General features: G+C 41.0%; 1 protein-coding gene across 1 annotated transcript in view; it reads right to left on the bottom strand.

Annotated features, from left to right (window-relative positions):
• Positions 1 to 22,619, bottom strand: part of ZBTB40 (zinc finger and BTB domain containing 40) — a gene marked incomplete at its 3' end in the record, with an annotated part of 62,572 nt that overhangs the window by 38,866 nt on the left and 1,087 nt on the right. The gene's annotated exons all lie outside the window — the stretch shown is intronic.

The raw sequence follows: 22,619 nt of genomic DNA, 5'->3' as shown, positions 1-22,619 counted from the left end.
AGTGTGAAAATGGTGCAATTACTTGGAGAACTGTGTGGCAGTCTCATGATAATGAATGAACTGCAGATACATGCAACAACATAGATAAATCTTAAAAATATCAGGTTAAGTCAAAGAAGCCAGGAAAAATAAAAATACATTCTACATGAGTCAATTTAGAGGAAACAGAAATATATGCAAAACAAATCTAAGGTGCTAAAATTCAGATCGTGGTTATACAGTTGTGAGGGGTTAAGAGAAATGAAAGAGACAAAGGAAACTTTCTGGGGGAATGGAAATGTGCTGCATCTTATTTTGAGTGATGGTTAAAGAATAAATATTTGTTAAAACTCACCAAAGAGAACACTTAAATTCACTGCACATATGTTAATTATATCTCAATAAAAAATTAAATGTTTTAATATAATTAAAATGCACTATTTTAAAAATGGGTATGTGAAGAGAGGGTTAAAAACAAGGTAGAATAATGACAGCCATAGCTGTTACCACTTACTGAGTGCTCTGCATATATTATCTCATTTAATCCTTTCAAAAACCTTATAAAGTAGGTATTCTCATCACCCCCATTTTACAGATAAGAAAATCATGGTACAGAGAAGTTACATAACTTACCCACAGTGTGTGGTAGAGCTAGGGTCCAGTTTGGCTCTGAGGTCTGTAAATAGCCACTGCCTCTCTGAAACTAAAAATCAAACATGAAAATTGAGCAAGAAAGACTAGAGTGAGGGTGTTCAAAGAGTTAAAAAGGTAACAAAAATTATTAACTTTGGTCTTTGTTAAGTGAAGCATATATGTTAACAGGTAAGGGCATAAGGTATTAGGAGCTAAATAAATATTGCAAACAAGAGATTAAAAAATTTAAATAATGATTAATCCACTAGCACACGGGGAAAGAGGGAAAGGAAGGCAAAGTATAGTAACAGAAAACTCAAATGTTAGCAATAAGTCCAAATGCACTAATCACAGTAATAAAGAAGTAGATTAAATTTTCTTGTTACAAGATTGCTTTTTAAAAAACCAGTTAATGTTTCTGAGAGAATTAATATGTGGGTGTATTTAGACTTAAAATAGGATCTAGCAAGTAGTAAATACTACATGTGTTCGTTATTATTACCAAGAGAAGTTGTGAATCATCCTCAAATAGTTTTCAAACTAGCCATCTGCCATCACAGATTATGACTCTATCTGTAAATAAACAATTACATCTTCACAGATCACTTTTAAATACAAAATACTTCTGCTAAATAAATTAACTCTGTAATCATGAAGGCTACAGAAATATACTATTGAGAGAGGATAAATAACCCTTTGCTGATCTCATGGCCAAAATGTAAGAGCCTCTAGGATATACCTTACTTGTTTCCCCTCAAGGAAGTTAAACAGAGAATATAGCACTAGATATAATGCAGTGAAAGGTGCTTCTCAGAGTTAAGAAACGATAATGGAGCATTGCATGTTGAATCTCTAAGTGACGTCCTGTAGATTCCTGTATAGAGGCAACCTAAATTATGTTATTAAGCACTTAGTGAAATTGCTAGGCTCGGGAAAATTGTCAAAGGCCCCAAGGGAAGAACATTTAAGCAACAAAAGAGCACCAGAAAGATGGATGTTCCTCAAAGGAACAATATTAAAGCCTCAAGAAAAGACTCTACTGATATAGAATAAAGATACTTAGAAAGAAGAAACTAATTGGCTGAACCAAGTGCTGCATAATGACCCAAAACACAAATGGGAATTCAACACAAAGTGGAAACTAGGCCAGCTTTCTAAAAGGAGCACAAAGAATATTTATTTTTTTATTTATTTAAATTTTTATTCTATTTCCCAAAAGGATTTGAAATTATGAGGAGTCTTTAAGTTGCAAAGAGGAAAAAAAAAAACAACAAACAAAACAGTCCTACATAGAAGAATGAACAGAAAAGGCGAAAGAATTAAGTTATAATTGGTAGGAAACATGGAATCCTTATAATGAACAAGGAGGGCTATAACACTAAAGACGTCGCTATATATATTGATTAATTAATTAAAGTCGATGTTCTGAAATCCACAGTTGTTGGCACTGTCACTAGCAAGGCACTTAAACTGCCACTACTGGGCCTCTGCTGCCACTACTGGAGGATGAGACTCATTTCTGCCTCAGCAAATGGACTTACCATTCTCCAATTTACTGTATTTATTTTCCCCTAAGTCTTCAGCCAGCAATAGACACATGTCAACCAGTAACTATTTATGGGTCAATCGCCAACGATTTACTCATTATACTGCTAGGTGCTGTGTGGGAGTCGAACAAAATATAAAACAAGATCCTTCTCCTCAGGGTGTTTGTAACAAAGTTGACCCAACACTGGAATGACCGAAACAGAGCTCTTAAAAGGACAATCTATAAGAGACAACAAAAGAAAAGGGAAGACGAGAAGGGAAAAAAGCAGACTGACCCCAGTGAGTGCCAAGGTAAGGGAAAGGACTGGAGCTGGTAAATGCAAGGCAGGTACAAGTCCACAGGCAAGGGTGAAAGGGCGAACTACACACAGAGGGAGGCCCATTAGCCAGCTCGAGGAGACACGAGGACACAAAGCTGGAGGAATTATGTGCTGACGAGTGGCGCTGCACCTGGCACTGGGAGGGCAGTCAGTGAGTGGCTGCCATCTTTGTTGTGGACAGTGAGGTGGTAAGGACCTGAGGTTGGCCACCTAAGAGAAATGTGGTACACAAGGCTACCTTCGTTAGGGAGGCCAGAAAATAAGCAGAGGAACTTATACCTGCTATGAGAGAGAAGCTTCTGCCACGGGAACAGCGCAGTTAAGGAGAGCTTTACCAGAGACAGGTGGGGTGGGAAGCAAGAACAGGGATCCTACAATATGTATGTTGTCTACTAATAAACAACTGCCGAACTGTGGAGCAAAGAGCAGGACCGCACCTATCTCTGCCTGAATTTCTGTATTCTAAGAGCCAAGAGAAAAAAGCCATTCTAGCATTTATTCCATGGTCTTCTGCTCTGGCTCCCTAACAATTCTGCACCTTTGGGCACATTTACCTCATGGTTTGAGACATCTCCCTTATGGCTCAGATGTAGAATATTTAATGCCTGCTTAAAGTTTTATCTTACTGTTGCTATTGATAATCCCCATACCCTGAATAAATTCTTCACTTCTGTCTCGATGCCTGGGCTCTGCTGAACCAGAGTTGGAAGGGACCTTGAAGAGCCCCGTTCATTGCTTTCAGCAGACAGAAGTTCATTACTTTATCTATCACATACTCTTGTCGCATGACCAAATGACCTTAGTCCAATCTTTTCCCTTTTTAAGGGAGGAAACTGAGGTCCTGAGAGGCTGAGCTGCTCTTTGATCTGAGTCAGCTTTAACCCCATGGCTATTTAGAATCTCACAAACAACCAGAGTCAGGTGAAATAACAGGCACTTTCAACATAATTAGAGCAAAGATCACACATTCAGAGACAAGAAATGGGGCACTTGCTACACACAAAAAGATGATTTAAAATGTAAGGTATCTAAGGAATCAGCTAAGTTAAAAGAGAAGCACCAGCAATTATTTCTGAGAATGCAAGGAGGATTGCTAAGGTTAAAAAAGGGTGACTATAGCTTTTAGCAGGCCCAGATTTCTCAAGTTCAAAAGCAGCTGTCATTTGGTCTCTTCTCTTACACTGAGAGCCTGAAAAGCAGCAATGTATAGTGTAAGGGATGGGGATTTTTGTATTTGACAATACTGGGTCACAGCAGTATGTTGCGTATGTGCCGTCAGTGTTGTTTCTAATGGTGTTATTATCACCATAAATCATCACTTCATCCCAAATGCTTATTTAGTCCTGTTCCAATCCCTGAGATTTGCAGCAATACCTGAAAGGCCTGTGTGCTCTCCAGAGGCACATTCTGGTCATTGGGAAATCCAGGCAGCCAGAACAGCTAGGAAGACGCCAGTCTTGGAGGTTCTAAAGGGGCCCAACCACATATAAAATTCACCTTTGGGGATTTGGGTGTCTACTGACCTCTGTGGTAGACACCAAGAGATAATAAATCCTTGCTGATGTACTGGAATTTACACATCATCATCCCAGAGACATTAATGCCTTAAGGGCCACAGAGCTAAAAAGGGGCAGAATGAGGGCAGGTCTCAATTCCCAAGATGGTTCTTTCCTCTTTAAGGAAAACCTCAAGTGAATGCCAAGACCTGCCTACCACTTCTGCAGTTAGTTCTCCATTCCAAGGGTTCAGCAGCCATTAAGTACAGCTGTCAGCCCCTGGTAACTTACAGTCTCACCCTGAGGGAACTGGTTAGTGAGTCGACCACATCCACTGCCCCGTTGCTCAGGAGACCATATTTTTCTCAGTTACCAATTCTTGTCTCATGAAGTCTGTCCTAATGATTTCCTGCTCTCTCTTTTTATATTCTACAAAATTATACTAGGATGCCACTTATCAAATAACTACTAAGAAGGGCTACTAACAGTTAAGTTCTTTAGCATGTTTCTACTCACTTTCTTATGTTATCTCTTCTCATATTAACAACCCTCTAAGAAAGTTAAACCCAATTTACAAATAAGTACCAATAGTGGAGAGGCTAAGGAACAGGCCCAGGATCACATAGAAAATCAGGAGTTCGCCTGATCCTAAAGCTCACGCCCTTCTACTCACTAGAACACTTTTTCAAATTTTAACATGGCTGAGAATCACCTGGGGTGATTGGTCAAAGAAAAGATTCCCATCCAGAAGAGCTGGGGTGTGCTCTGAATCCTGCATTTCTAATAAGCTCCAGGTGATATGAATGCTGTTGGTTCCAGGAAGCCTCTCGGAGAAGCAAAGCACCACATGACTTTGCCTATTCTCAAATCATACTTTTTCACACCTAATTAACGTTTTACGCAACCCTTCACCCTTAGAAAGTCACAAGTCACCCTCAAATCCTTCTCTTTTGCACCTGCCTTTGTCCCCAGTCAGAAAAATAAACTCTGGAATACTCTGGGAATAAAACCTACAAAATTTGGAAGATCCCAATAACCATGCCTTAGGTGAGCAGCTCTATGGCTCACCAACCCAAACTCCTTCAGAACACACCCCAGCAGCCGGGCCTTCCAGAGCTAGTCCAGCTTCCCCGGCTTCTGCCAAAGGAACTGGAGATCAGTCGGTCCAGATCTAGGGTGATGTGGTCGCCTGACCTGGGCAAGCTTGGGAGGGGCCAAGGACGATGCAGCCAGTCAATAAACACATGCCCAGCTGAACACAGTGGAGAGAACTTGGCTCATGACACTATGTGACCTACTGTGGCATTTCCTTTCTGGCCACTATGCCATCTGCCTTCCCCACCCATCAGACAGCTCTACTTCTCTTCCACAGCCTCCTACCCAGATCTCCTGAAAGCGGTACCTGAACAGCATTTCGAGGTCTGTATCCTCTTTTGTGCTCTAAAGTCTAAAATTAAGGCTCAAAAAGAATGGAAACAACAAATGTCGGTGAGGATGGAGGAAAAGGAACTCTCATCCACTGTTGGTGGGAATGCAAGTTGCAGCAGTCTCTATGGAAAATGGCATGGATAGTTCTGAAGAAAATAAAAATGGAATTCCCATATGATCCAGCAATCCTTCTGCTAGGTAATGATCCAAAGAATATGAAAACACTAAAATGAAAAGACTGAATGATCACAGTGGCACTGCCCACGTTTGCCAAGCCGTGGAACTAACAAAAGTGTCCGTGGATAGAAGACTAGATAAAGAAATGGAATACTACCCAGCGATTAAAAAAAGATGAAATGGTGCCTTTTGGACAAAATGGATGGACCTTGAGGTGACTATGCTAAGTGAAGTAAGTCAGAGAGTGGAATATAAATCATGAAAAAACATGTATCGGAAAAATAGAGCAAAATCTTTGACTTAGTGAAAAATTTACTGGTTATAAGAACAGGGAGATGGGAAGGAGGAGGGAGCAGAAGAAGGAAGGGGGTAGGGTACTAGCATGGGAGGCCTGGCGGAGAGTGAGGGAAGCACATGCACATGTGGAGGAATGAAAATGTGACCCCAAAGTTATATACACATGTAAATGACCAACAAGGTCAATGATAAATAAAATTAAGGCTCCATATCATGGGCAGCCTTGACATTTGGTGAAATCAGGAGGGCCCCAAATGGCCTAGCCACCAATTCTACCACCCACCCTGCTCCCAAGCAAGACCCTTAATCAAAATAATTCTTCTTATCGAAAGGACCAAGTACAGTTCTTGCTTGTCCCTTAGACAGTTTCAGTTCCTGCCAGCTCCTAAAATTATCCAGAGAAGTCCATCATGTCCTCTGGCAGAAAGCCAGAGGCATCCCACCCTCTTGATACTACAAAGTATACCTCTCACAGCCCCTGGTTGTTCATTCTGACCCTGAGGGCAACCCTGTGTCCTGCAAGGCAGGCAGCGTCCTCTGCAGCTGACAGTATATGTGACTAATACACTGCCTTCGGTCTTTTCTGTCCAGTGTCCTGTGCTGTGTGTTCCTCCATCCCTATGCCCTGGGGTATGAATCCCTCCCTTATCAACAGGGTGAAGAAGGGGGTGACTAAAACATCTTTTTATGCCCAATTCACTGGTTCTTCATATCCTTCAGTCTCTTGAATGCCTTGGCAAGGTCATCAACTGCTATAATGGTAATGATATCCATATACTTTCCAATTTCTTTAACATCCCTACTTGGTAAATGTCATTACCCCTAATTTACAGATGAGGAAACTAATATCCTACAAAGTTATGCAAATTGCCCAGCACACATGGCCAATAAGTTTGAGCAGAGATCACACACAGATCTACCCGGCTTGCTGTTTTTAATCGAGACTTAGTCCTGACAGGATTCCTGGGCTTAGAGCTATCTTTCCTCACCTTTTCTCAGAGAGGTGTTGCTGACGTCCTGAAAGGGGCACCTGCATTTGAGGCTTAACGTTTCTTCTACTGGTGTTTGCTGAAAGATGGATGAAGATGTGTGTGTGTGGGAAAGAATGTAGTTGGAGGAGGCCAAGACACTTCTGCCCATAACTTGAACTTAATGGCCATTTTGCTCTCCACTTCTAATACAGTACTCAATAAATTTCATAAGGTTTTATCATTATGAAATAGGTTTTATGGTAGATGATCTTGCCCAGCTGTAAGTTAATGTTAGTATTCTGAGCACAGTTAAGGTAGGCAAGGCTGGGCCTCCCCTGGTGGTGCAGGAGGTTGAGCACAGCGCTGTGAAGCTATCCACAGCCTCTGCAGTGCCGGTTCGATCCCGGCCAGCCAGTGAGGGTCCCATATGGCACAGCAGACCTCTCCTGTCTCGCCCGCTGCTCCCCTCAGCAGTGTATTTCAGTCAGTCTGCCTGTTCTGTTCCCCGCTCTGTCTCTGCTGAATCCTCTCACCCTCCCATGCATCTGGCCTGTACCCCAGAGTTCTTGTATAAATAAATAAATAAATCTTTAAAAAACAAAAAAAAGGTGGGCAAGGCTAAGCTATGATGTTTAGTAGGTAGGTGTATTAACTGCATTTTCAATTTAGAATATTTTCCCTTTTTTTTTTTGCATTTAATTTTTATTTTATTTTATTTTTTTAATATATATAGTTTCTTTAAATTTTATTTTTATATTCCCCATACAATTGCAACCCCCTTATTTTGACCCCAATCCCTTTCCCTGCCCCCCACATAGTGTGTTTCAGGTTCATAGTTGTTTGTTGATTTTGATTTTTTCTTTCTTGTAGTTATTCTTTTTCCTGGTCCCTTATTTAGGTTTTCTAGATTCCTGCTATGAGCAAGACCATCTGCTATTTTTCTTTTTCTTTCTGGCTTATTTCATTGAGCATGATCCCTTCCAGCTCCATCCATGTTGCTGCAAACTGCATGAGTTTATCTTTTTTGATTGCTGAGTAATATTCCATTGTGTATACGCACCACATCTTCTTGATCCAGTCATCTATTTTTGGGCATTTGGGTTGTTTCCAAAGCTTAGCTATTGTAACTAGTGCTGCTATAAACATAGGGGTGCAGGTGCTCTTTGGAATTAATGTTTCTGTGTCCTTTGGGTAAATACCTAGGAGTGGAATTGCTGGATCATATGGAAGCTCTATCTTTAATAGGTTGAGGAATCTCCACACAGCTTTCCATAGTGGCTGGACCAGTTTGCACTCCCACCAGCAATGCAAGAGAGTTCCTTTTTCTCCACATCCTCGCCAACATTTGCTGTTGCTTCAATTTAGGGTATCTTTCAACTTTACAATGGGCTTATCAGGAGGTAAGGGATGCAAGGTGAGGAAGAACTGTGGATGCACTGCTGGACATGGCTTTGTCTGTGAAGTTACCTTGAACAGGTATCTATTTTCCAGTCTCTCTCAGAACACTCAAATAATTAGAGATACAAATGAGAACATTAATGCTGTGCCAGGTCAAAGTGGGAAAGTTCCACAATGGCAACTTATCAGTGGAAAGCAGTGGGCTAGACCATGTCTCTGCTCAGGCCGACTCAAGTCTGAAGCCCAAGGAGACTTGCGCAGGTCGCATCAATCACTGGGAGCCTTGCTGTCTTCACAGTTTGAGTGTGAAGATGAAATGAGATAATGCAAATGAATTGTTTTAGCAAAGTGCCTGTCAACAGTAAATGCTCAATAAACGTTAGCTGTTATAAAAAAATTACTGGCGTTAATACAAGAGGAAAGGGGCAATGAGACAGGTACCCACAAGTGCTGATGAAGTGTAAATTGGTAAAATCTTTCAGAAAAGCAATCTGGAAGTAATCTGCTATTCTAGAAATATAAAAATGACCTTGGACAGAAACATGAGGAGGCTGGGGGGTTGAGGAGATGATACTTCATAGGCACTGCTTTATCAGAATATGTTTACGCGTCAGTTGTATCATTACAGATAAATAAAAGAATGAGAAGCCCATGATGGTAAAGGGGGAAAAATTGTTAATGTTTATGCCTTGAGACCCACTTCAAGGAATTTATACAGAAACAGAGATGTAATAAAATATTTATATGTATTGCACACATGGTGTTAAAGGTAAAAGAAATGGAACTCTGGTATGTATTATGAGGTTTTTAAGAAAATATGGTATCCAGTCATTTCATGGAAATTACAGAGCCATTAAAAACTATGCCCTCTATGAGATACCTAAAACATCAGTCAACAACAGAAAAGTAAGTCGGGTTTCATTAAGTTTAAAACTTTTGTGTATCAAAGGACACTATTATGCAAGTAAAAAGGTCAACTCACAGAACGGGCACGAGTATTTTCAAATCATCTATCTGATAAGGGCTAGTATCCATAAATAGGGTACACCAGAATACAGTACCCAAAACTCTTACAACTCAACAATAATGGGACAAATCAGTCAATTTTTAAAATGGACAAGGAGTTGAATGTACAGCTCTCCAAAGAAGATATACAAAATGGCCAAGAAGCACATGGAAAGATGTTCATCATCAGTAGGCATTGGGAAGATGCCTATCAAAACCTCAGTGAGATGCCATCCACACTCACTAGGATACCATCATTAATCAAACAAAAAAAACAGAAAAGACAAGTATTACTGTGGGTGTGGAGAAATTGGAACCCTCACACACTGCTGACAAATTATAAAATGGTGCAGCCACTGTGGAAAGCAGTTTGGCAGTTCCTCAGAAAGTTAACACAGATGCCATTTGATTGAGCAATTCCACTCCTAGCTAGCTATATACCCAAGAGAAATGAAAACATGCCCACATGAAAACTGGAACACTGATGTTCACTGGAACATCATGCAGGCATAACAGCCAAAAAACTGAACAATCCAAATGTCCACCATTTGATGGACAAAATGCTGTATTTCCCCTACGAGAGGCTGTTACTCAGTCATAAAAAGGAATGAAATATAGATACGTCCTCTAGTATGGGTGAATCTTGAAAACATGCTAAATGAGAGAAGCCAGACACAAGAGGCCACATCATATATGCCTCCAGTTACATGAAATGACCAGAACACGCAAATCCATAGAGACAGAAAGTAGATTAATGGTTGCCAGAGGACAAGAGACTGGGGAGTGACTGCTAACGGTACAAGGTTCTTCTGGAGTGATGGTAATGTTCTAGAATTAGAAAGTAGGGCTGGTTACACAGACTTTTAAATTGTACACCTTAAAAGAGCAAGTACTAAGGTATGTGAATTATATCTAAGTAAATTTTTAATTTAGGCTCCTGAAGATACTGAATAACATGGAAAAATGCTCTCAAAATACTAAAAGGGAAAAAAAAAACCCAGCATGCAACTGTATATACTAATTCCAATTTGATTTCAAAATATATGTGCATACATAGACACATTTGCATTTATAAATAGACAGAAATATACCAAATGCTAAAAGTGGTTATCCCTATGTAGTATAATTATGGGGGACTTATTCATACATTTCACATTTTTCTATAGTAAACAGCCATTATTTTTATAACCAGGGATATTTAAAAACAGAAACCTTGGTAGGTCTGTCAAGTTCAAAGCTAGTGTCATTTCCAGTATACTACTTACTCACTGATTAAATATTTATTTAGCTCCTATAAGTACCAGCTCAGTGAAATTAGACATAATTTTTGCCCAAAAGGAATTTATTGAAGTTGAAGGTGAGGTTTGAACACAAGTTCATGGATTGGGAAGGCGAGGAGTGGTCCACAGCTCAGTAAAAATACCTGCAACGTTGTCCACCTGCAGATGTCCTAGGGGAGAGGGCTCACAGCTGGGAGCACTGCAGCTCAGTCTTAAAGGCTGGAGGTGGGGCCAGACTACCAGGGTATGACACCTCAATGTCCAATTACAAATGGTGGTCTTGGGTAAATGACCTAAGCTATTTTTTTTTTAAAGATTTGTTTTTATTTATACATACAAGAACTGGGGTACAGGCCAGAGTTGTGCGGGGGGGGGGGGCGGTGAGTGAATTCACCAGAGACAGAGTGGGGAGCAGAACAGGCAGACTGACTGAAATACACTGCTGAGGGGAGCAGCGGGCAAGTCAGGAGCAGCTCCGGCTTTCCTGCTGCACCATGTGGGTAGCTCCTTGGCCGGAGAGCAAACTCATGCTGCAGTGGCTGCAGATAGCGTCATAGGTTGTGTCTTAACCCCTGCACCACCAGGGAGGCCCAATGACCTAACCTATTAATACAGGAATAGTTTCCTCATTTGCAAAATAGGGGTAATAATAATAACAACAGCACTCTATTAGGTTGTTAGAAACTTAAATTAGAGAAATTAAATGAGTTAACACACCCTAAGCACTGGACATAGCAAGTGTCATAAATTAATCAGTTGCTAGCCACTGCATCTATCATCATCATCATCATCATCATCATTACCACTGACAACCACCCCAGATTCTCAAGGAGGCAGAGACATAGCAGATTAAGGAACTCTAGGAAAGGGTCTTTCCCACATCTCAAAACTGATTCCATTCTATTCTTGAATAACCACTGCATTCAACTAATTTCCTTTCTAGATTCTCTCAATTTCAATTGACACTTTTCTTTTGAGGTGTTCTATACAAAACAACAAAATGTTTGGCATAACAACTGCTTAGATCCTCTTACCTCCTGACTAATTCATAGAAACAAGCCATTTCTAAGGTGCTTATAAGGGAAGGGGCTTTGAGAGACTTAACCTGCCTTTCCCCTGCTTTTCCAGAACGTGCTGCTCTGATCCAGTTGTTCATCCAAGATGACCCTTCACACATCAAGCTGCAAAATCTCCTGAGCAACATATTCATCTAATGAACGACTGGGGATCATGGCAGCAGTACACCTAATGCCGCCCCTCCATCCTGCAGTCAAGAGTCTCAACAAGCAATCAGCACTTCAGCCCTTCCACATCCAACGTCGTAGGTGTTAAGAAAGACCCTTGGCTTTGTCACTGGTACTGATAGGCATTTTGCGCTGACCTGAAAGTATGGATGAATTCCGTGTTTTCACCAATTTGGTAACACAGTACCAAATTCCAAGTCCAAAGATACCAGTTGAAGGTGAAAATTAAAGGTTTCAGGGGACTAAGGGATACTAAGCGAAGGCCCTGTGATTCCAGGGGCTGCAGGCTCAAGAGTTAAAGTTGGAGGCACTGGTTCCAGAAAGCCAGCCAGGGAGTGAACTGCAATTCTGCCCCTCTGCTGACTGCGTGACTTTAAACAAGTTGCTTAAATCTCTGGGCCTCAGTTTCCTTATCAGTAAGATGGAGCTGATATAGTGATTATCATAGTTGCTAGCAATTAATAAAGCACTACATGTACATGAGTCAACACACATAAAGGACATTACCTACAACAGTGGACGCACTCATTAATGTTAAAAGGAAGCATAAAATACACTGGCCAAAATATTTGTTTTTACAGTTCTTAGGTTGGGCAGTCAGTTCAGAGATGTACTTCTTCAAATCTATGTCAAAAAGTAAATATATTCTACGTGGAAAGCAACGAGGAACACATTTTGGAAAGGGAAAAAAGAAACAGTTTGGAAGGGTTAAGGTAGCCACCTCACTACAGGAGCTGACATTTATGAAGATTTACCACATCCCAGGCACTTTGCATGGGTGGTCTTATATAATTTTTGCAAAACCTGTGAGGTGGTTACTATTATTAAACTCCACTTTCAACAGAGAAAGTGGAGGCCTAGAGAGATTAAATACTTTGCCCCAAGTCACAGAGCCAGTGAGTGATACAGGCTGTAAGTGAACCCACGCTGTCTGACTCCAGAGCTGGAACCTTTACCATGGGATACTGCCCAAGCTTGAGGATTTAAAAAGCAGCGAAACTCTTGATCCTCGTCTTTCTCCTACTTTTCTGACAACCTCTCTGTTCAGAGGCAGTGCAAAGATAAAGTGGTTTCTAAGGGCTGATGACATTCAGTTAGCGCCTCCTTGTTCCATGCTCTGGGAGGCACCGCACGCACACTGCCAAGCCTCCCTCTCCTTGTCCTCTCCTTGTCCTCTCCCTCTCCAAGGTCATGCAGTTGGGGAATGAGGCGCCTACACAGCCCCGCATGGCCCCATGGCCCCGTTCCCAGTCTAGCAGTGGTGACTGCGTGCCTGTCTGTCCAGCACATCTTTCCTGAGCTCAGCCGAATGCCCTTAGCTAAAAGCGTGGCTCAACCCGGAGAAGAAATTCAGTATAATCCCTGCTCTCAAGGAGCTTGTGACACAACTGGGAGAAAGAGACCACTTTCTGCTTAAAATCCTTCTTATGCCTTTGTAGTTAAGTAGCAGATGCACTAAAGAGACTACAGCCCCCCAACTTCCTGTAATGCTGTCCTATTACACTACTCAGATCACCCAACCTTCAAAACACCTCTGTGTACTTTTCACAGATGGACTCCACTTTCCTCTCCTCCTAGTGCTGTAAGCTTTTTCTTTTGTCTTTGAAGCAGTGGGAATTATTTTCATCTCGATCTCTCTCTTGTCATCACTAGGGAGTATGACAAGAGGGTTAACTTAAGGAGCTAATAAAAAAATGCAAAAGAGGCTAACTTCTTATTGCCTTTAACTTTGGGAAAGAGCCTATGGGATTCCACAGTATTTGCTCAAAAATGTTCAAAGGAAGACATGGAAAATTTCATCCTCATCATTTCGCTGGCCGGGGAAAAAAGTCCAGAACTCTAGGGGCCAATTATGCTGCTGTCTTGGACTTTGACCTTAGAAAATCTCCCTCTGGTTTGAAACTGACTGGAACTGAGGGCAGCTGACAGCAGAGTACCAGTTATGCGAGCAGCTGGTGTCTAGGGGTGGTCAAACTTAATGACTGCCAGGGCTTCAGAGCAACATTAAAGTCAGAGCACCAAGCCAAACCTACGGGCGAAAGGAGTAAGAGCACTTAGGTTTCACTGCTATTTAAATTTCCAAGTTCCTACTATGTTCCTAACATCCTGCTAAGAGCTGGGTATTCAAAACAGCGGCAGGCCTTTGAAAGACAACTAATATCAGAGTGCACTAAAAAAAGGAGACAGAGATGGCAAAGCATGAGCAGAGCACAAAAGAGAAATAGCGAAGGAGGAGGGAGATGGGGGAAGGAAATCTCTGTGATGGGAACTGGAAGGGAAGACTGATATGCCAGTTGCTTCTGCTTTTCCCTGGCCAAGTGGATTTTAAAATATGAAAAACAGCCTTAACAAAAAACGAAAAGTTGGGTTCTAAACCCGACTAGCTTTGTAACCTTGAATTACTTAACCTTTCCCAACCTGATTTCTCAAGTTTAAAATGGAGTTCACACATATAGGGGGTTCTTAATGCTATTCTCACTTTCATGTTTGAAATTTAAAAAAAAAAAAAATTATTTATTTTTTTAAGATTTATTTATTTATTTATACAAGCACTGGGTACAGTCAGAAGTGCGGGAGGGTGAGAGAATTCACCAGAGCCAGAGCGGGGAACAGAACAGGCAGACTGACGAAATACACTGCTGAGGGGAGCAGCGGTCACGGCAGGAGAGGTCTGTTGTACCATGTGGGACCCTCGCCAGTGGCAGGGGATCAAACCAGCGCTGCAGAGGCTGTGGGCAGCTTCGCAGCCCAGTGCTCAACCATGTGCCACCAGGGGAGGCCCTCCAAAAATACTTTTAAATGGAGAGCAACATCTACTGCTTAGTCACTATGAGGACTATAAGAAATAATTATATAAAATACCCGGTATGGTACATGGTATTTACAGGTGTTCAATAAGTGGTAACTATTTACTATCAACTTGTATTTTTTAAAGTTCTGGGATGGAGATACAGAGGATAAAATACTATGACCTGGTAAATAAATGGCTCAGAAGGCAGACTGAAGCATATCTGGGCACCCTATGGGGTCCACTGCTTGAAATCTAGATCTTCTAAGCTTCTCATTCTTTCATCTACTTTCATTTTCCCCTTCTAGTGTATTCATCTGTTCAACAAATACATAATGACTGACTACTGCATGCAGAACAGGGAGCTAGGTCCTGAGACTGGGAAGGGAGGCACACAGACAACAGAAGGGGCTTTCGGGGGGGATAGTGAACCATCTGCAAAACTTTTATGCAGAAAGTTCTGAGTATATGGGTGTGTATAAAGTGTGTGAGAAGTTCTGGAAGTATTCTAAAAGGATTTTGTTTTTTTGCAAAGTTATGAAAGTCTAATAAATTGAACGAGAAGCATGTAACATTTATATAAGGAAAAGCAAAAACACTCCTGAATAATTACGAAAGGTAGCCTTGCACTACTGAAAAGCCAGACCGTGACCTTGGATAGGAAAACTCAATATCATCAGGATGCCAGTTCTCCCTGAGCTTATTAATAAATTTAACACAATCTCAAAAAAACGCCATCAAGTTGTTTCCTCCCGAAATTAGACAAAATAGCTTTCCAGATAATAAAACAAATTGTAAAGCCTCTAAATTTAGGTGGTTTTGCAATGGCATATAAATTGACAATCAAGTCAATGGAACAAAATAGAAAACCCAGTAAGAAACTCAATGCACATAAGAGTTTAGTATCAGATAAAGATAACATCTCAAATCAGCGGAGAAAAGATAAGCGCTTTTAATAAGTACTGTGAAGAGCCGGCCCAATGGAAAAGAGACATAAGATCCTTTCTCAAAACCAAAGGCCAAGATAAATTCCAAATGGATCAGTCTTTATAAAAAAAGTTAAAAAAAAAAAAGTGAAACCATATGTGTATTAGAAGAAAACATGAATTCCTCATAAATCGAGAGTGGGGCAAACTGCCTCACTGTGACACAAAATTTAAAGCAGTGCACTGTACGACTGATAAATATGACTAGACAGAGATGTAAACTTTTTGTACAGCAATAAAACAGTATATACAACATCAGGCATGTGACAAACTAGAAAAAATATTTGCGTAAATGTACCACATTTGCTGTGCAGATAGCCTTTATCTCCTAAGAGGAGAAAACAAATTTAAAACACACTGAAATATTATTTCTTACCCAATAGACTGGCAATCCCCCAAAACTCTGACAGGACATTTTGTTAGCCAGACTCAAGAGAAACAGAAAAGAGGGGCCAGGCATGAATTAAAAACTTCGTTGAATGTACCTTGTTACATAGTTTTGATTTTGGGACCAGGTAAATGACTGACATAGTTAAAGAACAAAATTGGATTTTAAAAAGCAATTCTTGAAATTTAAATAAAATGAGCTCAACTATTTAAGTCGGTGGCATAACCACACAGAGAAAATAATTACCTCAAGCGACTTCAAGCCCGTCCGAGACAGACCGCACATCACAAATAGCGTATATTCTAAGGACAAGAGAAATGACACAGAACACTCTTCGGTGCAGATAATTGCATTGCAACTGGCCTACTTAGTAAAATGGCCAGAGAAATGGAGGGAGAGGGAGGAGCCTGAAAGCCCCTGAGTGTGGTCCACTCGTGCCAGGGGGGTGAGAGGGGAGTGGAGCGTGCACTAAGACATCAGGCCTGACTAAGCACTGCCAGGGTTCCAGGACAGCACATCCCAAACCAAGGAACCTCACCATGCTGACGGCGGGCAATCCAGCCAGGAGTTTTAAGCATGGGAGTGCCAAGTTCAGGTCTGTATTTTACGAAGATCACTGACAAAACAGCTTGGAGATGACCAAAGCTGGAAGCTGGCTGACCAGCTAGAAGGCTGTTGCAGCAGTCCAGGACAAGGGATTCCAGCAGCGGTTATCAAGAGAAGTAGGCCTGTGGCCCAAATAAACGCCATTTGTGGAAGGGGGTGTCAGGTTGAGAGAAGAGAACAGAGGACTCCAAAGTTTCTACCCTTGACAACTTGGTGGTGCCATCCGCTGAGGCCAGGGTTCACTGGTCTTCACACTCCACTGCTGCCAGAGGCCCCCCACACTGTCTTTCAGAGCTAGTGGGGTTGAGTCAAGAAGGAAGATCCACAGAAAGCTGAGAAACAGACCAAGCCAGTGGGGCAGATTGCCTCTTGGAGTAACTCACAGACGCAAAATCACATACTGTTCATTTTAATTTTTGTATTAAAAAAAATCATTGCAGTATTCAATACTTGGAAATTCAAAAGCTATTATTTATACTTGTCTTTGTTTCTAATCTCAACCTACTTGGGCCCTCTCCTTCATAAAACACTCTCCATTCTTTGTCCCAGAATTGATAACAGGGCCTGGTCACAGAGCAGGCCACTCCTATAGAAATCTCCAGGAGTCAGATGGGGGTAAAATCTCTGATGTTTAAATATAAGTAATTGTTAAACACTCTGTGGGCTTAACAAACTCTGGCCTCTAGCAGTGTTTTTTTTTTATTGAGGTCCTATTTTTACAAAATATTCCTAAGATATTTATTATCCCAAGGTTTAAGAGCTAAGCTTTTTTTATTTCCCTTCAGCTATTAATAAAGCCAGAACCACATCTATCAGTTGGACCTCTATGAGTCCAGACGTCCTAATATTAGATAAGTTCTGTTGGGCCTCCCCGGTGGCGCAGCGGTTGAGCGCTGGGTTGCGAAGCTGCCAGCAGCCTCTGCAGCGCCGGTTCCATCCCCGGCTGCTCCCCAGCCACCGGAGGAGGGTCCCACGTGGCGCGCAGACCTCTCCTGCCACCCGCTGCTCCCCTCAGCGGTGTGCTTCGGTCCTTCTGCCTGCTCTGCTCCCCGCTCTGGCTCTCGTGAATCCTCTCACCCTCCCGCGCTTCTGACTGTACCCAGTGCATGTATAAACAAAACAAACAGATGAATAAATAAATAAATAAATAAAACATGCCTCTATTTAAAAAAAAAAAAAAATGTTAAAAAAAAAAAAGTTCTGTTGCAATAGGATAAATTTGGTTTCAAAACAGCAACTCTTCGCCGTCACAGATACAGAGGGGCTCAAGGACCAATGCAGGGGTGCCGCCTCACTCCACCTCCTAGACTCTCTCCCCTCTTCCACTTCCCTCTCTCCCAGCTTTCCTAGATCTGAGGGGCTGACTCCATCTGCAAGAAGTTGATTCCTAGAGCTAAAATATTAGGCTACTGTTATGCCTTTCCCCTGTCAGAAAACAACAAATATGGTATCTGCCAACAAGGTTGCTGCGACACTAAATCCCCATTTTATCAGTCTCATGGAAAATGACAATGACCTCCAAGGCATTTCTGAAGCACCCCTGTGGGTAGATGGCTACGTTACACACAAACATTCGGCTATGCTTGACCACTTTACAGCGTAAAGAACGCCAGAAAAGATACTTTAAAATCTTTGAGGTCTATGGAGAGCTGTGTGGAGATTTCTGGACCTACTAAACATAGAGCTTCCGTATGATCCAGCAATTCTACTCCTAGGTATTTACCCAAAGGACACAGAAACATCAATTCCAAAGAGCACCTTCACCCCTATGTTTATAGCAGCACTATTTACAATAGCTAAGCTTTGGAAACAGCCCAAATGCCCAAAAATAGATGACTGGATCAAGAAGATGTGGTACATATATACCATGGAATATTACTCAGCATTCAAAAAAGATAAACACATGCAATTTGCAGCAACATGGATGGCGCTGGAAGGGATCATGCTCAGCGAAATAAGCCAGAAAGAAAAAGAAAAATACCGGATGGTCTCACTCATAGCAGGAATCTAAAATACTTAAATAAGGGACCAGGAAAATGAATAACTATAAGAAAGTGAACATCAAAATCAACAAAAATCTATGAACCAGAGACACTTTTGGGGGGGTGGGTGGAGGGAGGGGAGGGATTGGGGTCAAAATGGGGGGGTTGAAATTGTATGGGGAATATAAAAAAAAAATTTATTATAAAAAAAATACAACTCATTAAAAATATTGTCTATTTATCCCAGAATAATATATTTATTATTCCCCTCATAACCTATTCTATGAAGTTCATATGATATAAAAATCAAGTAATTGTAAATTCACTTTCTAGTCAATGGAACAGTGAAAAGATGGAGTTTTTTCCCCGTTCTGAGAATAATTAGCACCATGGGGACAAAAGGATAAGAGAGTAAGATTTTGTGTACTGGTTGCAAATGTTGGTAACAGAAATAAGCAAGGTATTATAGACTAAGATGATAATGATACACAGAGCTACTTTGAAACAAAAGCCACCAGTAGATATCTCTCTCCAAAGATGCAGAGTGTAGATCTACCTGCACTCTATTACTATACAATAAATCCATTTATCAATGTTCATTACTACTTACAAAATGAAAGTAAGAATCATCATGGTTTGTTTGTACAATTAACCTGGGGGTATATACAAGAAAAAGAACTGAAAATCTCAGAGCATGTCCTTACGACCCAATTAAATATCTGTCATGGCTAAAGAGTAAAGCTCAAATGTAAATATTTCCTAGATCTTTGTTAATATAGGAAAGTTTTGAAAAAAGTCATATGGGATAAAATCATTTAAAAATAAAATAATGTGAGAACATAAAAAAAAAATCTTTGAGGTCAAGGTCATGAGCGCTAGAAAGTACTGGCTCAAGGGGATTTTCATCACTACTTTGGTTTGGTGGTATTATATGTGATGTTTCACTGTTGGCACTGCACCTTCTGAGGGGTCAACGATCCCTCTGAGATCTGATTAAAGCAATGGGCTTTCTTCCATGAAAAATGACTTTCATGCAAATGTGCAGGCAAATTCAAAGGATTTGTGGATTTCACAACTGAAGCATTTACTCCCAAATTAACAATCCTCGTGTTATGCAGATCAGCTATACTGTTTTTACTTCATTTAAAGAAATGAAATATTCAGTGTCATGATTTTGAGGATATAAGGTAGTATAACATCAGGGAAATGTAAGGAATGCCAGCTTTCTTTCCAAACCTTTCTCTCCCTAAGGATTGCAGGAGTCTCAAAACTGCATGCTCTCTGAAAATGAAATACCACACCCTCTGCGTGACTTAAAGTGACAATCCCATCTCCGAATTTAAATGCCCTTAATATTTAATTCTTTTCTCTATGTGGTTACAGCTTGCCTTCTTCACATTATCAAGATGATGGCTTTAGAAGGCAGGCTATTGGAGAGCCAGAAAACCATACATCCCAATTCAATTTCCTTGTGGAAATCAAAGAGCTCCCTCTCTTGAAGAGTGGAAAAAGGCTGAGGGGTCACTGCCTCCCCCACAGGGTGCTGGTGCAGGCAGTACTCCAGAAGGGTAATGTAAATACTCAGTATGAGGCAACAGGGCATACCAATTTGTTTTTCAATCTATTTTATTTCAGTTCAAAGCATCTTTGCAGACAGATAGTCCAAGAAAACAAGCCACACTTTGGTTATACTCAGTCTTTCTCAATCTCCAAACGCAGCTGAGTATTGCCAAAGTGCGGCTCGTTTTCCTGTGCTGCTTGTCTGCAATGATGCTTTGAACTGAAATAAAATAGATTGAAAAACAAATTGGTATGCCCTGGCTCTTCCTGCAGTTTTGTATTATCCTTCAAAGCCAGTGCTACACCTACTCTTTACTGGAACCCAACAGACCCAAATCACAGAGTAAACTGCAATACTTTAAATGTGAAGGTCCCACCCAAACCTAAAATAGCAGTTTAATTCAGGGCTTGTTGTTTAACATTGCATTAACGTGCCACTCTCTGTCCGGTTCTTTGCTCCATTTGCTGGGCTGCATTACATCTTTGATGACATGTGCAATATGGTTACTGGGTACAGTTTAAAGCCTGACATGCTGATCTTCTTATCTTCTTATACAGTTCGCTTGGTTGATTACTGCCTCTGTAATTTTTCTTGTTCATGAGCCCAAACATCCTCTTATTTTTACCTATTCAGAAAGTCTGCAACTTGCTTTAAAGCATTCCATACTCTTCTGAAAGTATGCAACATTATTTTGAAAACTTTTAGAGGAACCCCAAAATCATTTGCAAGCAAATTTTTTAATCACCACCACCGAGAAGCCTATCATTTTCTTACACTGTCTGGAGAAAATGCATATGGCTGCAAAGAAGGAACACAAATGGTTTCAAGCTTGAAACACTAAAATGATTTTTTAAATGCTCTGCATAGACAGTATGTAATTTGGTCAAAAAACTAAATCCCATTTAGAAAAGTTCCTCCCTTAAGAGAAACATTAAGAAAAAAGAAGAAACCCCCACACTCAATTTTGCCTGTAACTTCTGAATTTTTGTCATTATTTAGCACTTGAAGTTTCCATCTGGGGCCACATTTGGTTATTTTCTTTCTAACTGGAATTTAACAGTATATATAACAAGATGAAAACACTGAAGCTACTGTTCCATTTTCTTTTATTTAATCCACACAGCAACCATTGAGGACATACCATTAATTACATGGGACACTTTAGATCACTCTTCTGTAAGCTGCCAGAGACTGCAGTTCTGTCAGCAGCAAAACTGGGTTCATGGCCAGGGACTCAGCATACAGGACCGTGAACCACGGTCCATTCTCTCAGTTCAGACTTGCAACACCCCTAGTTCCTGTCACCTCACAGTCTCAACCTGCTGAAAGATTCTTCCTCTACACTCTCACCTTTTTCCCTTGCTGGCCAGATCCCCCATCACTCAACAAGTTTCAGCTTCAGCAGCCTCACTCTCCAGAGGCCTCTCCCCAGTCATCCTGGTGAAAGGTGGGTTCCCCACTCAGCACTCGTTTCCTTTAGAGCAATTACCATAATCTGGAATGACTTATTTTTTTGCTCAGACACGCGGTTTTACATCCATTGTGCTAGCCTGGGTAATCATAGGGCCTAGTACAGCGGTGCCTAGTACACAACAGACATTCAAATATTTGCTTGATGAACAGCTTGGACTTGTTTAATATTTACCAAACACCGAGTTGTGGGCCCTGGCTAGCAGCTGATACAAAAACAGGTAAGGTGTGGTCCCTGCCCTTGAGGGCCTCCCAAGTAGGTAAAAAAAAGAAACAGATGGATTATTACAGGGTAGTGAGCAGTTTAGGTTCAGATCCCAGCTCCCTTTGGCATTAGCTATGTAACCTTAGACATCTCTCCTCTCTGAGTGTCAGTTCCTCAACTTTAAAAACATGAATATTAATACTACCTATGTCATATGGTTGGTGTGATAATCCATGTAAGCACATAGTGCAGTCTGGGCACAAAGGAAATCACTCACTAATGACTAGTAATTTTATTATGACAATGCTCGGACAGCTGAAATTACCTTTGTTTACCATATCATCTGCTGAAGCCCTAGAGAATTAAAATGTGTGGAAGATCATGGTTATCTTGTTCACCGTGATAGTCTCAGGGATTCAAATCATCCCTAACACCGTGCAGATGCTCAACAAATACTTAACAATTAATTAATGCACTCTTGCAAGCAAGCACTTAGCAGATGCTCTGAAATCATCTGTTAAACTAGTGATGAAAGGCCAAGTTTAGGATCTACTGCCACAGAAGAAAAGACATCTTATTAGTAAGTGGCAGAAGTTTACTAAGTTAGCCAAGTGGAGAAAAACTTTGCTTTGAGGTTGTAATAAAATCTCCATAAACCACACAAAGGTTTGGATACTGTTCCAATGAAGAACCCATAGTCCCAGATTGAGAGATTTGAAAGAAAAAATTCAGAGCAGAATGACATAGGTCCCCAAGCAGGATGCAGGATGAGCTCCATTTGCCAGGCCTGTTATCTACTACACCCTGCAATAGTTCAACCTTTTAGAATCAGGGCTTCCTTCGCTTACAAAAAAGGG

Source organism: Talpa europaea (assembly GCF_964194135.1).
Source record: "Talpa europaea genome assembly, chromosome: 9".
Taxonomy (NCBI): Eukaryota; Metazoa; Chordata; class Mammalia; order Eulipotyphla; family Talpidae; genus Talpa; species Talpa europaea.
Note: the sequence above shows the minus strand (reverse complement) of the source record. Positions and strands in the feature narration are given on the sequence as shown.